Here is an 18,664-nt window from a genome sequence, read left to right on the forward strand (position 1 = left end):
TCCTGCCATAGTACTTTCTATCATTTTCTCTTTAGAGAACTTTAAATTTATCTTTCAGATCAGTGATTTATATGTATATGTTGTCTTCCCTTACAGACTATCTTGTTGATCTATAAGAAGGCATGTTACACAGGGCTAACACATATGTACCTTGACAATAAGTGCTCAATAAATGTTGATTGAGTGAATAAATACATGAATGATGAACAAGTTTATTATTTTAAAGTATTATTTTTTAAGTTTATTTACTTATTTTGAGAGAGAGAATGATCAAAGGAGGGGCAGAGAGAGAGGGAGAAAGAGAGAATCCCAAGTAGGCTCTGCACTGTCAGAGCAGGGCTCGATGCGGGGCTCAAAACTTATGACCCTTGAGATAATGACCTGAGTCGAAACCACGAGTTGGACGCTTAACTGACTGAGCCACCCAGGTGCCGCCACCCAGGTGTCCCTTAAGGTATTATATATAATTCAAAACCACTTAGAGTTATCTTTGCATTCCAATATCATTTAAAATCTTTCCAGGCTCTGAGCTTAAAGTAAAGTTGCTTCCTAAACTATTAAGGAAAGAACTAAATAATAAAGGTAACTCTAAGATTAAACAACATTCATGTCTTGACACAGAATACTCATTTATTTTTCTATTAAATATTAGAAATTTTAAATTCCCAGATCTTTGAATAAAAGATGCCAAATAAAACTGATAAATAACTTAATGAAAAACAGATGGTCATTTGTTCCAGTAATAAACTTTCCAGTCCTTACAGACCAAATTAAGCTTTCCTAGTAATGTTTGTATTTAGTTTCAGCTGTTTATTTATAACTAAGTCAAGTCAATGACCTATATTAGGTCATAAAAAGAAAATTATAAAGTTTTCAAACAAGTAATGAATCCTGAAGGGATAGAGATCACTTAGTCTAAGCCACTCATTTCACAAAGGATGGCTTTGCTTGTCTTAAACAGCATTTAATTCGTCTTTATAGAACTTACTACAATTTGCCAATAATGAGACTTATGCTATAAGGACACATAGATACCTAAAATCCCAAACATGCTTTAAGGAAAGCAGCTCATAATCTGTTCGTGGAGAGGAGGGATGACTCAGAAGTGTGGTGAGGTTACAACACAGTATGGTAAGGACTATCTTAGAACAAAGCAAATGGGCTATTAATTAGTTAATATAAACAAGCAGTAAACATACATAAAATTAATTTTTGATGCAGGTGACAAAATAGTTACTTTGTTAAGATAATTTGCAAGTTGAAGAAATAAGATTGATTCAGAAAATGGAGCCATACCTCTTTCTGGCACTGCAGTGCTTTTCACAAATGTTCCGAGTTAGTGGTCAGTGCTTCTTATAATGTAATTTGAGATGAAGACTAAGCTGAAATCATAAGATTGAAAAAGAAGTTAATGACCTTAGAAGCAGTCCAGAAGGGTCATGGGAGCTTAGTGGCCTTAAGTACAGATCCAGGATGTGTTATGGGACATCAGAGCTTTAGGACAGATTTAGGGCTAGTTATTGGATTCCATGATTCCTTCTTTTCCTTCCAGTCATTTTTACATCCCCAGGGGAGAAACTTGGACTACAGGCCAGGGCTGATCACAGATATTTGTTGCTGTGTGCAGGAAGCTTCTGTATCTATGAACACAGTATCATAAAAATACTCCTCTCTCTATGAAATCATTATATTTTCCCCATTTTCTCTTCTAAACCATTTGTTATTAAGTTCAAAGGGGAAATAACTTGGAAGTTCATATTTGAAGATCTAGTTCCCTGAAAGAAGAGTTAGAACATTAAAAATATTTAAGTATATCTGATTGGAATCCTTTAGGAACAATTTTCTTTGAAGGAATAATAGCAAAGGACCCTGGATTCCTCTCCCTAAAATCTCAGAATAGCACTTATCGTTTATATCACTAACTTGGCATATATTATATACCTGCAGAAATCAACTGTTTTGTAGCTTGTACAGTTAACTTTTCATGAGTATATGCTTCTTCCCTTCAATTAAACCGTATAAGAAAACCTACCAAAGTATAACAAATCTCCAAGAAATGAACAAAGGACTTTCGTGAAGCAGTAGCAACCTGGATACTTTCCCCCCCTAAATTTGTATTCCCCTATGGCAATTTTCATCTCTGTCTGCAAGGACTACAGAGGCTGGCCATTTTTTCATTTATCTATGGTCTAAGTACCAACAAAATAAACACCTTCCTCTGGTTTATCTTAGCAAATATAAGCACACTGGGCCTTTGTAAAGAGCTCTGTTGGAAAAAAAAAAAAAAAGGAAATCACAAGGAAAATAACGGAAATTTAAAAATATAAAACAGATAAATTTTAAAACTAGGAATCTCAACCTACAGCTATAATATTGTTTTTTGAATCCACCCTGTATTCACATAGTCATTTTTTAGATCTCTTCCAACTTCTTTTCCCTTTCTGAATTTCCCTCCTTCTCTGGGTAAGGAGTTGATATAGGTAACCTACTACTAGCAGTCTGGATGAAGTATGAGCTGCAGGTGGAGGATTATGTCAAACTGAGTTGGCTTTTACTCAGTAACCTTTTTTTTTTTTATTGTCTTAGCTTGTCCTAGATCTCTGTAATCAATAAAGGTATACTGACGAAATATCAAGTGAAAAAATCTCTGAACCTAAAATTACATGATTCCACTCATTTATGGAGAAAATTAACTTTGGCTCTGTCACAGTTTTGTGTTTAGACAAAACTTATATTTTTTCCTAGTGTAGAAAGAGAAAGAATGTTTATGAATTTCTAAGACCCATATATGAGAAGTATAACATTACCAGGCTAATGTACTGGTTATACATTTCCATGGTAGCTGTGCAATTATAATTTAGTTCACTCTACATGTACAAGTAAGTAAATGTCACATTGTCTGGGAAACAGTGTAGTATTTCCTCAAGTTTGTGATTCAAAGATGTCTTCTACTATTTATTTAAAAATTATGAGCTTTGCACATAGTAGGCTTTCAATAATTTCACTCTTTACCTTTCTTTTTTTTTCTTCATTTTCCTAGAAGTTTCTTTTCTCTGACAGCAGCTTCTGCCAAAATTAGATTCTACCATTCTCATCTGGGTGATTGGGTGGGTAGACGTCAGATAAAAAAGTAAAACTATGGGTATATGATTTTTTAATTTTAATTATTTAATTCAGAAGTTGCTTTGATCTTTTATTTGGGTCATTTGAAGTCCATGAATATGTGTGTGTGTGTGTGCGCGCGCGCGCGCGTGTGTGTGTAAATCTCTTTCCTTCAGCCCTTAGCCTCCATTGAACCTGTAACATGCTCAGTCTCCAGTGAATGAGGGAAATAAAAGATACAGAGATAATCTGAGAACACAAGGTCCCAATATCATACTATTTATTGCTGCTGCATTAGAACTACCTCCATACAAGAATGACTTATACACTTTGTGCTCTGTAAGCGTGGTCTGGGTAGAGCTGGTGATCTACAAGTGTCCCTTGGCTGGTGTCTTCTATCAAATGAAGATAGTAATAGTGCTTCTTCTTTTAATTTCTAATCAAACAAAAATTCATTCCTGTTCCTCTCAATATAATTTAGCATTTTTCTCTATTAAAGTTCTGCAGTATTTTGTTTGTTCTTGATAATTTTAATTTCTTGTTTTGTGTCATAGTCATCTCTCTAGTTTTTCAATTTAAACTTCCTCATTATTCCCAACTCAGTTCCAGTAGAATCAAAGAGCAATAACCAAGTCTTATTCTTTTTGTATTTCATGCTATACAGAGTTCAATGTGTTTTAAATATTGGTTGATTTGAATTAATAAATTTTATATACTTTCATTAATGTCTTATCAAAATAAGAGAATATCCTTGCATGGAGAAAGACAATGAACATGGTGTAAACTTTGTAGGACTGATAGCCACAAGATCTGGACCATACTTCAGGCTATGGTGGAGGATTAATTGTGCGATCTTGAGGAAATCACTTCCACCCTGTGATCTTTTCACTTATCTGCAGTTTAATAGGTTTATATTATATGATTTCTGAATTCCTTTCATTTTTCCATTATATACATCATGAAGATCTTTTTTCCTTGGTTTAGTTTAATCTTGAGGAAAAAAAGAGCAAGTAAGATGAGAGATCTATGGCTTTAGTGAAGAGGAATATGGACAAACGTTGTTTGCAAGCTTGACTTAAGACTATTAAGGTATTCCCTGCTTTTTAGATAAATATCTGAGAGAAATACTCAATTCTTCTTTGACTATATTAGCTATTCTCAGGATATCAACTTGGTCAGAACCTCTAAAGGCAATACAAGCAGTTCTAGTTTTGAGAGTGGTTTCTAACTAAGTGCTAACCTTATGATGTAAAGCTGTCCCACTTTCCTTTATTTTCCCCAAAATAATTAGAAATCTTTTATTTAAAAATATAGTTGACATAGGAAAAGTAAACTTTCTCAAGTTAAACTTTNTCCAAGTTAGTTAGCATATAATGCAACAATGATTTCAGGAGTAGATTACTTAATACCCCTTACCCATTTAGCCCATCTCCCTTCACACAAAGTCTCCAGTAACTCTGTTTGTTCTCCATATTTAAGAGTCTTTTAGGTTTTGTCCCCCTCCTTGCTTTTATATTATTTTTTTGCTCCCCTTCCCTTATGTTAGTCTGTTTTGTATCTTAAAGTCCTCATATGAGTGAAGTCATATGATATTTGTCTTTCTCTGACTGACTAATTTCACTTAGCATAATACCCTCCAGTTCCATCCACATAGTTGCAAATGGCAACGTTTCATTGTTTCTGATTGCTGAGTAATACTCCACGGTGCGTGTGTGTGGGTATATATATATATACCACATCTTCTTTATCCATTCATCCATCAGTGGGCATTTGGGCTCTTTCCATACTTTGGCTATTATTGATAGTGCTGCTATAAACATTGAGATGCATGTGTCCCTTTGAAACAGCATACCTGTTACCCTTGGATAAATACCTAGTAGTGCAATTTTTGGGTAATACGGTAGTTCTATTTTTAATTTTTTGAGGAACCTGCATACTGTTTTCCAGAGCAGCTACACCAGTTTGCATTCCCACCAACAGTGCAAAAGAGATCCTCTTTCTCTGCATCCCTGCCAATGTCTCTTGTTGCCTGAGTTGTTAATGTTAGCCATTCTTATGAGTGTGAGGTGGTATCTCATTGTGGTTTTTATTTGTATTTCCCTGATAATGAGTGATATTGAGCATTTTTTCATGTATCTGTTAGCCATCTGGATGTCTTCTTTGCAGAAGTGACTAGTCATGTATTTTGCCCATTTCATCACTTGATTATTTGTTTTTTTGGTTGTTGAGTTTGCTAAGTTCTTTATAGATTTTGGATACGAACACTTTATCTGATATGTCATTACAAATATCTTCTCCCATTTTGTCAGTTGCCGTTTAGTTTTGCTGATTGTTTCCCTCACTGTGCAGAAGTTTTTATTTTGATGAGATCCCAATAGTTCATTTGTGCTTTTGTTTCCCTTGCCCCCAGAGACATGTTGAGTAAAAAGTTGCCACAGCCAAGCTCAAAGAGGTTTTTGCCTGATTTCTCCTCTAGGATTTTGATGGTTTCCTGTCTTATATTTAGGTATTTCATCCATTTTGAGTTTATTTTTGTGTATGGTGTAAGAATGTGGTCCAGGCTCATTTTTCTGCATGTTGATGTCCAGTTTTCCCAGCCACCACTTGCTGAAGAGACTGTCTTTATTCCATTGGATATTCTCTGCTTTGTCAGAGATTTGTTGTCTATACATTTGTGGGTCCATTTCTGGGTTCTCTATTGTGTTCCATTGATCTGACTGTCTGTTTTTGTGCCAGTACCATACTGTCTTGATGATTAAAGCTTTGTTATACAGCTTGAAGTCTGGGATTGTGATGCCTTCCAGTTTCTAGGGCTCAGAAGTTTTTCCAGCTGGCCTTACCCCTTTTGTTTCACAGTAACAAGTTACAACTTCTCTTGTTCTGGTAGTATGAACACGATTCTTGCGAATTAACAGAGAAACCCCTAAAGTCATCTTTGCTATTTCCTTCTTGTCATCTCTTGCATAAGATGCAATACATTCATTCATATCTTAGCTAATATGTGAAATCTATCCTGCAGAGTATATAACAAGCTTTACTTTATGTTAAAATGAGTTTGTCTTTTAGTCACTCAATCTCCGAATTTACCAGACTCTGTCAGCACAGTCAGATGGAAAGAGTCTGGAAAAGTTTTGTTAAAACTGATAGAGACAAAAGGAAAATCGCGAAAAGGCACTGGAAATCTGAGACTTGAAGACACTGAAGTTAAAATTACAGATAGGGAAAATACCATAGATGCTGGAGGTTGAGGAAGAGAGGAGGAATCTGACTCTTTCCCAATTTTGCTCCAGTTTCAACTAACCTTTATATCGTCTGATACTAAATCTTAATCTTTTTCCTCTTCATTTTTCTTCACTCTTACTGCTACGTCTTCACTTCTGGCTCTCATTACCTCATACATAGATGACATCCATACCTACTTTTTACATGCACCTTGTATTTTAGCCATGCTAAACTTTTGTATTTCCTGGAGATGTCTCTCATACCCCATTAATTTCAGGCTCTTTTCTCTCAAAATCATCTTACACATCACTGCCACACTGGTCATTTTATCTGTTTACTTACTTACTTACTCACTTACAGTGGTCATTCTTTAATCTTTGGATTGACATGTCTTTTTACTGCTCAGGAGCCTACAATGACTATAATAAAATGCCAGCCCTATATTTTAGGCAACCCCTTCCACAATCTAACCTTAATCTTCTATCCAATCTTCTGTCTTACAGAGAAAGAAAATAATGGAAGAGGCCTAAGAATTATTAGCTGGAGAAAGAAAAAATTCACTAGTAAGTACAAAGAGTGTTTATGGCTCTCATAAAGAGAGCCTTGAAATCTGTCTCATCTTTTTGGATGTACAGTTTTCTCAAACTAAGATATTCTGTATAATGAAAGTGACAGCTTAATTACTTGAATAGTGACTTGTGGCAAAACTTGGGTCAAGGCAAGGTTACTCTGACATGCTAGCTTAAAATTCTGATTGTTGAGATCAGCCTGTGTCTTGAGTGTAGTATAGGAACCCATCAAAGTAAGCTAATATACTTGCTCATAGATCAGTGATTTTTCCCCCTTGAGATTATGCCTTATAATACCATGGTTTAACTTTTTTTTAAATGTTATTTTGTCATCATTTACAAGTATCCATTGTTTTTACCCAACCCCTTGCCCCCAGGCCCACTTCCAGCCTTGCCCCACTTGAATCATCTTTTGAGCAATGAAACATCTATTTTGACCTTGTTATTTATCCAATCTAAACAAATCATAAACATTTTTGTTTCCTTATAAGTAACATCTTGGGAAGTAGTCAAGTATAATTGATGTCTCTAACAACCCTTATCAGGAGAGATGCAAGGGCCAACTTTAATCAACAGAATGATAGGTGGAGTTTGTGTTCCGGCATTTGGACTCTAAAATGATCTTAGGAGAACTTAATTCTGAAATTTGACTCCCAGAAGACTAAGAATAATTTTGAAAACACACAAATAAGAGCAGCTGTATTAATCTAAATTTGGGGACTTTACACTACGGATTGAATTTTGTTGTAATAAAGCAAATTACAAAGAACTCACTCATTCAGGTTAAGTGCCCAAGGAACCAAAATAATCTACATTAGGGGAGAGATACACTTTCTATAAGGAACAAAGAGATGATGTGAACATTTACATTGAGCCCACTTTGTTTTCCAAAATATATAAAACCAGTGAAATAATTCAAAATTAGAAGCAGAAGAACATGGTTGATTTTAAGATTAGTTTGTTGGTTTTAAAAAATGTATGTATTTGAAACTTAGATATAGGTTATGGTAGTGAGGAGATAGCATAAAATTTCTTCAGTTTACATCATGAACAAGCAAGAGGACCACCATTTTTTAAAATACCTAAAACTCACAGTGAGGTTATAAACTTTAGTTATTTTAAAGTTTACAATTGAAATAAATGTCCAAATAGAAAATATTTAGATTTAAGAACAATCAAGGAAGAATATGGTAATTGATTTTAAATGTTTCCAAAAGACCAAAGAGAATGAAGTTCATAAAATGGCAATTGGGTTTGGTAATTAGGAGGCCAATGGTGACCTTAGAGAATACATTTACCATATAAAGATATTGGTAAAAATACAAGATCAGTATGTAGTAAATACTAAAAGAGGAGCAGGAAGATGGCAGTTTCTAGGACTCTAGGCTTGCCTCATCTCATAAACACAACTAGATAACTATCAAATCATCCTAAATACTCCAGAAATTGATCTGAAGTCAGACAACAATTCCACAACTAAAGAGAGAGAAGACCCTACGTTTAAGAAGGCAGGAAGTGTCAAGACATGGTATACGGGACAAATGGATTTCACGTGCTGTGGAAAAAAGGATCCATGGTTCTTGGAGAAGGGCAAGAGAGAGATGAGAACACAAGAAAATGCTCAAGAAGAATATTTCTCCAAATCCATTGATGTGGAAAAAAAGAGAGGCTGAAAATTTTCTGAGTTCTTGCAACCAGCAGGGCTTAAAACCTAGAGTTTAAAAGGTCAGCAGGATTAGCTGGGATAGAGCCCTGAGGGCACTGAGCTGCTCCTGCAGAGAAGACAGGCAAACAACCCCACAGAGGACAGCATGAAAGCAGTGATTTGAAGAACACTTGGGACACACAGTGGGGAGATTATTTGCTTTTATCAGAGCACATGGACACACCTCTCAGGGAAAGTAATTGATTGGCCACCATTTTTCTTCCTCACCCCTCAGCATAAACACAGATCCACCTATAGGAAGCAGAACAGCACAGACACTGCTTAACTTGCTTACACCAAGCTCCAACCCTTTGGCTCTAGGGAACTGCCCTTTTTGTCATGCTTTCCTTAATCTGGTAGGCTTTTCTACTGGAAGACCAGCACAATACCTGAACACCTGAACATGCCATGTCTCCCAACCAGAGAGTTTTCCAAGGCCTCAGTTCCAGTAGGGGTGGTGACAGGTCTCATTTCACAAGCAGACCAGAGCACACCTAGCTAAAACTCACCACATTCAGCCCAGGGACCAATGTCTTCTTCATAAGACCATTATTTCCAAGAGAAGGAAATATAAATGGCTTTTGTAACACAAAGAAGAAAGGAGAGACTTAGACAAAATGAGAAGACAGAGGAATTTGTCTCAAATGAAATAACACGATAAGGTCACTGCCAGACACCTAAGTGAAACATATATAAATAACATATCTGATGGAGAACTTAAACAGTGATCATAAGAATACTCACTGGACTTCAAGAAAGAATGGAAGACATCAGGGAGGCCTTTACCACACAGATAAAAAATTTTAAAAAGAATCAATCAGAGATGAAAAGTGAAATAAATGAGATTAGAAATATGTTTGATGGAATGAACAGCTGACCAGAAGAATCAGAGAAACAAATTAATGATCTAGAAGACAAAATAATGGAAAGTATGAAGCTGAACAAAAGAGAGAAAGAAGAATTATGCAGCACGAAAATAAACGTAGGGAAGTCAGTGACCCCATCAAACATAGTAATATTCATATTATAGGAGTCCTAGGAGAAGAAGAGGGATAAAAGGGGGCAAAAAAACTTATTCGAAGAAATAATAGCTGAAAACTTCCCTGATCTGGGGAAAGAAACAGACATCATTTTGAAGAGGTTCCCATCAAAATGAACAAAAGCAAGTCAACACCAAGACATAATTGTAATTAAATTTGAAAAGTGATAAAGAAAAATCATAGAAGCAGCAAGACAAAATAAAGTTCTTAACTTACAAGGAAAGCCTCATAAGGCTAGCTGGAGATTTAGCAACAGAAACTTGGCAAACCAGATGAGAGTGGCATGATACATTCAAAGTGCTGAATGGGAAAAATCCACAGCCAAGAATACTTTATGCAGAAAGGCTATCACTGAGAGTAGAAGTAGATAAACAGTTTCTCAGACAAACAAAACCTAAAAGAGTTTGTGATCACTAAACCAGCCCTGGAAGAAATATTAAAGGGGACTCTTTGAGTAAAAGAAGAGACCAAAAGTGACAATGTAAAGGCAGGAAACACAAATGCAGTAAAAATAAAAATTTCTAAAAAAATAAGTTAAGAAATTGACCCACACAAAAAGGATATAAAATATAATATCATACATCAAAAATGTGACAAGGAGAGGAGAAAGGAATGAGTTCATATTTGAACAACCATCAACTTAATATACACTGCTATTTGCAGAAGAAGTTATAACCTAAGATTAACCATATATCAAAAGCCAATAATAAATATGAAAAGAATAAGGAGAAAAAAATGTAAATATATCATTAAGGAAAATCAGTAACACGTGAAAGAAAGAAAAGATCAGAGAAAATCTCTAGAAACAAACACAAAAAAGTAATAAAATGGCAATAAATACATGCAAATGGACTAAACACTCCAATGAAAATTCATAGGGTGTCATAATGGATAAAAAATCAAGACACATCTATATGCTGCCTATACAAGACTGATTTTAGGCCTAAAGACACCTGCAGATTGATAGTGAGGAAATGGAGAAACTATCATGCAAATGGACTTCAAAAAGAAAGCTGGAGTAGCAATATTCCTATCAGAAAAAATGAACTTCAAAACAAAGACTGTAACAAGAGACAAAGAAGGACACTATATAATAATAAAGGGGACAGTCTAACAATAAGATAAAAGAATTATAAATATTTATGCACACAATATGTGAGCATCCAAATATATAAAACAATAACAAACATAAAGGAATTGATAATAACACAATAATAGTAGGTGACTTATATCAATGGACAGATCATCTAGTAGAAAATCAACAAGAAAACGATGGCTTTGAATGAAACACTGGACCAGATGGACTAAACAGCTATATCCAGAACATTCCACCATAAAACAGCAGAATACACATTCTTCTCCAGTGCACATGGAACATTTTCCACAGTATATCACATATTAGCTCAAAAAACAAGCCTCAACAAATTCAAAAATATCAACCTCATATCATGCATCTCTTCTGACATCTATGCTATGAAGCTAGAAGTCAACCACAAGAAAAAATGTGGAAAGACCACAAATACATGGAGGTTAAATAACATGCTACTAAACAATGAATAGATCAACCAGGAAATCAAAGAAGAAATTAAAAAAAAAACCCTAAGTGGAAACAAATGAAAATGAAAACACAACGATCCAAAACAATTCAATTTTTTAAATGTTTATTTATTTTTGAGAAAGAGAGAGGCAGAGTATAAGTGGGGGAGGGGCATAAAGAGGGATACACAGAATCATAAGCAGGTTCCAGGCTGTCAGCATAGAGCCAACGCAGGGCTCAAACTCACAAACTGTGAGATCATGACCTGAGCCAAAGTCGAATGCTTAGACTAAGCCACCCAGGTGCCCCTGATCCAAAACATTTCAGATGCAACAAAAGCATTTTTATGAGGGAATTTTATAGGAATATAGGCCTACCTACAGAAGCAAGAAAAATCTCAAAAAACCTTACACATAAATGAGATAGAAAACAACAACAACAAACAAAACCTAAACCAGCAGAAGGAAGGAAATAATAAATATTAGAGCAGAAATAAATAATATAGAAACTAAAAAACAATACAACAGATCAATGGAACCAGGAGCTGATATTTTGAAAAAATTAATAAAATTGAAAAACCCCTGCCCAGACTTAATAAGAAAAAAGGAAAGGACTCAAATAAACAAAATCAGAAATGAGAGAGGATAAATAACAATGAGCACCACAGAAATACAAATAGATATAATGAAAAATTATATGCCAACAGACTGGACAACCTAGAAGAAATGAATCAATTCCTAGAAGCATATGAACTACCAAAACTGAAACAGGAAGAAATAGAAAACTTGAAGAAACCAATAACTAGCAATGAAATGGAATCAATAATCAACACACAAGAAACAAAACTGAAGGAGCAGATAGATTCACAGACTAATTCTACCAAACATTTAAAGAAGAGTTAATACCTATTCTTCTCAAACTACTCCAAAAGATGGAAAAGAAAAAATTTTTTCTAAATTCATTCTATGAGGCCAGCTTTACCCTGATACCAAAACCAGATAAAGACACCACTAAAAAAAGAACTATAGACCACTAATTCTGCCTCACCAAAATACTAGCAAACTGAATCTAATAATACATTAAATAAGTCATTCAACATGATCAAGTAGGTTGCAAGTGTCGTTTAATGTTTGCATATCTATCACCATGATACATCACATTAATAAAAGAAATTATAAGAACCATATGATCACTTCAATAGATGCAGAGAAAGCAATTGACAAAGTACAGCATCCATTCATGATAAAAAATCTCAACAAAGTAGGTTTAGAGGGAACATACGTCAGTGTAATAAAGGCAATATATGAAAAATCTCCAGCTTACATCATTCTCAATGGGAAAAAAAACTGAGAAATTTCCCTCTAAGGTCAAGAACAAGACGGGGATATCCTGTCTCATCACTTTTATTCAACATAATACTAAGTAAAACTTTAGCTATTTGCAGAGGACATGTTACTCTCTATAGAAAACATGAACGACTAAACAAAAAAAAAAAACCTGCTAGATAAAATAAATGAATTCAGTAAAGAAATGTACAGAAATCTGTTTCATTTCTATATAGCAATAACAAAGTAGCAAGAGAAATCAAATAATTCATCCCATTTACAATTACACCCTAAACCATAAAATACTTAGGAATAAACCTAACCAAAGAGGTGAAAGAATTGTACTCTGAAAACTGTAAAACAATGATGAAAGAAAATGAAGATAACACAAAGAAATACATTCCATGCTAACAGAGTGGAAGTACAAATATTTTAAAATGTCTATATTACCCAAAGCAATATACACATTTAATGCAATTCCTGACTGTCAAATTACTAACAGCATTTTTCACAGAACTAGAAAAATTAATTTCAAAATCTGTATTGAACCACAAAAGACCTTGAAAAGCTAAAGCAACCCTGAAAAAGAAAATCAAAGCCATAGGCATGACAATTCCAAACTTCAAGTTATATTACAAAGCTGTAGTGATCCAAACCACATGGTGCTGACACAAACAGAAACACATAGATCAATGGAACAGAACAGAAAACCTAGAAATGAACCCACAACTATATGGTCAGTTAATCTTCCATAAAGCAGTAAGAATATCTAATAGGAAAAAGTCTTTAACAAATAATGCTGGTAAAACTGGACAGCAACATGCAAACGAATGAAACTGGTTTATTTTCTTACATCATGCACAAAAATAAATGCAAAATTGATGAAAGTCCTAAATGTGAGATAAGAAACCATCAAAATCCTAGAAGAGAACATAGCAGTAACTTCTTTGACCTAGATCATAGCAACTTCTTTCTAGATATTTCTCCTGAGGCAAGGGAAACAAAATAAAAAATGAACTATTGGGACCTCATCAAAATAAAAATTTTCTGCACATTGAAGGAAACAACAAAACTAAAAGGCAACTGATGGAATAGGAGAAGATATTTGCAAATGATATCCAATAAAGGGTTAGTATCCAAAATATATAAAGAACTTATAAAACGACATTACAGAAATGAATAATCCAATTAACAACTGAGCAGAAGGCATGAATAGACATCACATGAAAAGATGCTCAATATCACTTATCATCAAGGAAATGCAAATCAGAATTAAAATGAAATATCACCTCGCTTTGTCAGAATGGCTAAAATGAAGAACACAAGAAACAAAAGGTATTGGTGAGGATGTGGAAAGTGAAAAACCCACTTGCACTGTTGGTGGGAATGCAAACTTGTTCAGTCACTGTGGAGACCAGTGTAGACGTTACTAAAAAAATAGAGCTACCCAGGGGCGCCTGGATATCTCAGTCAGTTAAGCATCAGACTTCATCTCAGGTCATGATCTCACTATTCGTGGGTTCGATCCCCGCGTCAGACAGCCCAGAGCCCAAAGCCAGCTTCAGATTCTGTGTCTCCTTCTCTCTCTTCTCTTCCCCAGCTTGCACTCTGTCTGTCTCTCTCTCTTATTAATGTTTAATAACTAAACATTAAAAAATTAGAACCACCCTATGATCCAGCAATCTCACTACTAGGTATTTACTCAAAGGATGCAAAAATACTAATTCAAAGGGAAAAACACACCCGATGTTTATAGCAGCATTATCTATAATAGCCAAAGTATGGAAACAAAAAACAATTATGGATACAGCCCAAGTGTCCACTGATTCATGAATAGATAAGGGAGATGTAACATATATACTCAATAGAATATTACTCAGTCATAAAAAAATAATGAAATCTTGCCATTTGCAACAATATGGATGGAGTTAGAAAGTATTATGCTAAGCAAAATAAGTCATTTAGAAAAGGACATATGCCATATGACTATGTTCATATGTGGAATTTAAGAAATGAAACAAATGAACAAAGGTTAACAAAAAATGTGAGAAAATGTAAATCAAGAAACAGACTCTTAACTATTGAGAACAAACTGATTGTTACCAGAGGGGATTCGGATGGGGAATGGGTGAAATATGTGCTGGAGATTAAGGAGTGCACTTGTTGTGATATCATTGGGTAATGTATGAAGGTGTAGAGTCACTATATTGTACACCTAAAACTAATATTATGTTGTATATTAAGTAACTGGAATTTAAATAAAATCTTAAAAATAAATACGAAAATACAGTAAAAGTGCTATATGTATTAAGAAGAAATTAAAAAAAAAAGAGGGGGCACCTGGGTGGCTCAGTCGGTTAAGCGTCCGACTTTGGCTTAGGTCATGATCTCACAGTTTATGGGTTCAAGTCCCGCGTCAGGCTCTGTGCTGACAGTACAGAGCCTGGAGCCTGTTTAGGATTCTGTGTCTGCCTCTCCTCTGCTCAGACTCTCTCTGTCTCACTCTCAAAAATAAATAAAGATTTTTTTAAAAATTATAAAAAAAGAAGAAATTAAGCGGACATTGTAAAGAAAAGAGCTCATTAGCCTGATTTAAAAGTTTACTTTATTCTTCATAACACACTCAATAATAAAGCAGAAAAATGTGGTATAACTATACAACTTATTTATTTATGCCTAATATTATATCAACTTATTAAAAATGTTTTCTAAGCCTCTATTGTTTATATTTATGTACTTGGTTTAGCTCTTCTCACCTGAAGTTTTAGGGCAGGTACCATGTCTTTCTTATCTGTGTTTTCAGCAAGCTTAGTCCAGGCTTAGGACATGTTAAGCCCTCAAAGGTGTTACTGATTGGTATTGAATTGTCAGGAATATGCTTGAGAATGATAACTGATCTGCCTTGGTCTGAGACTGATATAAGTCATATTACACAGGGTGGGCCTTGGCCAACGACTCTTACTGATACCCTCAATAATAGGCAAGGAAACAGAATCATTATTTTATGCAGATGTAAGCAATTGGTAGGTACAGGTTANTTTGTTTTTGTTTCAAGGGTTTTTTTTTTATTCCAGTTAGTTAACATATAGTGTAATATTAGTTTCAGGAGTCGAATTTAGTGATTCATCACTTGCATATAATACCAAGTGATCATTACAAGTACTTTCCTTAATAACATCACATATCTAACCCTTCCACCACTAACCTCCCCTCCAGCAAACCTCAGTTTGTTCTCTACAGTTTAGAATCTGTTTTATGGTTAGCTTCTTTCTTATTTCCCTCCTTTCTTCATCTCTGTCATCTCTTAGTTATNGGACAATTTGGCTCTTGATAATTTGCTATTCTTGATAATGCTGCTATAAACATTGAAGTGCATGTGTCATTTTGAATCAGTATTTTTGTATCTTTTGAGTGAATACCTAGTAGTGCAATTGCTGGGTCACAGGGTAGTTCTTTTTTTTTTTTTCTTAGATACTTTATTTTCAAGTTGGTTTACATATAACACCCAGTGCTCATCCCAACAAGTGCTCTCCTCCATGCCCATCACCCCCCTTCCCCTCTCCCCGACCCCCATCAGCCCTCAGTTTGTTCTCAGCATTCAAGAGTCTCTCATGGGTTTCCTACCTCTCTCTCTCCAACTATTTTTCCCCTTCTTCTCCCGCATCGTCCTCCGTTAACTTCTTCTTAATCCACCTATATGTGCAAAGGTCATAGGGTAGTTCTATTTTAAGTTTTTGAGAGTCTTCCTTATTGTTTTCCAGAGTGGTTGCACAAGTTTGCATTCCCACCAACAGTGCAAGATTTTCCCCCTTTCTCCACATCCTAGCCAACATCTGTTGTTGCCTGAGTTGTTAATTTTAGGCACTCTGACAGGTGTGAGGTGGTATCTCATTGTGGTTTTGATCTGTATTTCCCTGATGATGAGTGATGTTGAGCATTTTATCATGTGTCTGTTGGCTATCTGGATGTCTTCTTTGGAACAGTGTCTATTAATGTCTTTTGCCCATTTCTTCACTGGATTATTTGGTTTTGTTGGGTGTTGAGTTTGATGAGTTCTTTATAAATTTTGGATATTAACCATTTATCAGACATGTCACTTGCAAATATCTTTTCCTATTCTGAAGGTTGCCTTTTAGTTTTGTTGACTGTTTCCTTAACTGTACAGAAGGTTTTCACTTTGAGAAGTCCCAATCGCTCACTTTTGATTTTGTTTCCCTTGCCTCAGGAGACATATCTAGTAAGAAGTTACTATGACAGATGTCAAAGAGGTTTCTGTCTGTGTCTTCCTCTAGGATTTTTATGTTTTCCTGTATCACCTTTAGGTCTTTCATCGATTTTGCATTTATTTTTGTGTATGGTGTAAGAAAGTGGTCCAGTTTCATTTTTTGTATGAAACACCAACACCATTTGTTAAGAAAGTGCCATTGGATAATTTTTCCTGCTTTGTTGAAGATTAGTTGACCATAGAGCTGTGGGTCAATTTATGGGTTTTCCATTCTGTTCCACTGATCTATGCATCTGTTTTTGTGCCAGTACCATACAGTCTTGATGACTACATACAGCTTTGTGTTAATAACTTGATGTCTAGAATTATGATGCCTCCAGCTTTGCTTTTCCTTTTCAAAATTGTTTTGGCTATTGGTTTTGTGTGTGTGTGTGTGTGTGTGTGTGTGTGTGTGTGTGTGTGTGGTTTCATACAAATTTTAAGATTNTGTGTGTGTGTGGTTTCATACAAATTTTAAGATTGCTTGTTCTAGCTCTAAAAAATGCTTGTGGTATTTTGGTGCAGATTGCGTTATATACATAGATTGCTTTGGGCAGTATAGACATTTCAACAATATTTGTTCTTCCAATCCATGAGCATGTAATATTTTTCCATTTCTTTACATCATCTTCAATTTCTTTTATAAGTGTTCTATAGTTTTCAGGGTACAGAACTTTTGCCTCTTTGGTTAGGTTTATTCCTAGGTATCTTATGGGTTTTTTTGTGTGTGTGTGGAGTTGTAAATGGGATAAATTCCTTAATTTCTCTCTCTGCTGTTTCATTTTTGGTGTATAGAAGTGCAACAGATTTCTGTACATTGATTTTGTATCCTGTGACTTNTGTGTGTGTGTGTGGTATTTCAGGTTTTCTACATAGAGTATCATTTCATCTGCAAATAGTAAAAGTTTGACTTTTTCCTTGCCAATTTGGATGACTTTTATTTCATTTTGTTGTCTGATTTCTGAGGCAAGAACTTTCAGTACCATGTTGAATAACAATGTTGAGTGGACATCCCCGTCTTTTTCTTGACCATAGTACAAAAGCTCTCATTTTTCCCCTATAAAGAATGATATTAGCTGTGTGTCTTTCATATATGCCCTTTATGACTTTGAGGTATGTTGCCTCTATCCCTACTTTATTGAGGGATTTTATCATGAATAGAATCTGTACTTTGTAAAATGCTTTTTCTGAATCAACTGAGAGGAGCTTATGGCTCTTATCTTTTTTCAAAAAACGTGGTGCTGCATGTTCATTGATTTGAAAATTTTGAACTATTCTTGCAGCCCCGTATTAAGTCGCATGTGATAGCAGTGAATGATTCTTTTAAGGTATTGTTGGATTCAACTTGCTAGTATATGGTTGAGAATTTTTGCGCCCACGTTCATCAGGGGTATTGGCCTGTAATACTCCTTTTCAGTTGAGATCTTTGTCTAGTTTTGTAATCAAGGTAATGCAGGCCTCGTAGAATGAGTTTGGAAGACTTCCTTCCATTTCTATTTTTTTTGGCACAATTTGATAAGAATAGATATGAATATTTTCAAATGCTTGGTAGATTTCCCCTGGGAAGCCATCTGGCCCTTTACTTTTTGTTTGTTGGGAGAGTTTTTGTTTAGTGATTGAACTTTTTTTGCTGGTTCTCAATCTTTTCTAGTTTTCTCTTTATTTCTGTTTCACTTTTGATGTTTATATGTTTCTAGGAATTGTTCAATTTTTTCCAGATTGCCCAATTAGTTGGCATGTAATTTTTCATAATATTCTCATAATTGTTTATATTTCTGTGGTGCTGGTTGTAATCACTCCTTTCTTATTCATGATTTTATTTATTTGGGTCCTTTCTCTTTTCTTTTTGATAAGTCTTGGTAGAGGTTTATCATTTTTTAAAATTCTTTCAAAGAATCAG

The 18,664-nt window shown here is 34.9% G+C and overlaps 1 protein-coding gene across 1 annotated transcript in view; it reads right to left on the bottom strand.

The window, feature by feature from the left end:
* CYSLTR1 (cysteinyl leukotriene receptor 1) overlaps positions 1–18,664 on the bottom strand; it is a 40,950-nt gene that overhangs the window by 3,323 nt on the left and 18,963 nt on the right. Inside the window, 1 exon segment of the mRNA XM_077764316.1 lies at positions 1,297–1,382. The gene's annotated coding sequence lies outside the window, so the exon portion shown is untranslated.

Source organism: Crocuta crocuta, unplaced genomic scaffold, assembly GCF_008692635.1.
Source record: "Crocuta crocuta isolate KB4526 unplaced genomic scaffold, BGI_CrCroc_1.0 scaffold1590, whole genome shotgun sequence".
Classification (NCBI taxonomy): domain Eukaryota; kingdom Metazoa; phylum Chordata; class Mammalia; order Carnivora; family Hyaenidae; genus Crocuta; species Crocuta crocuta.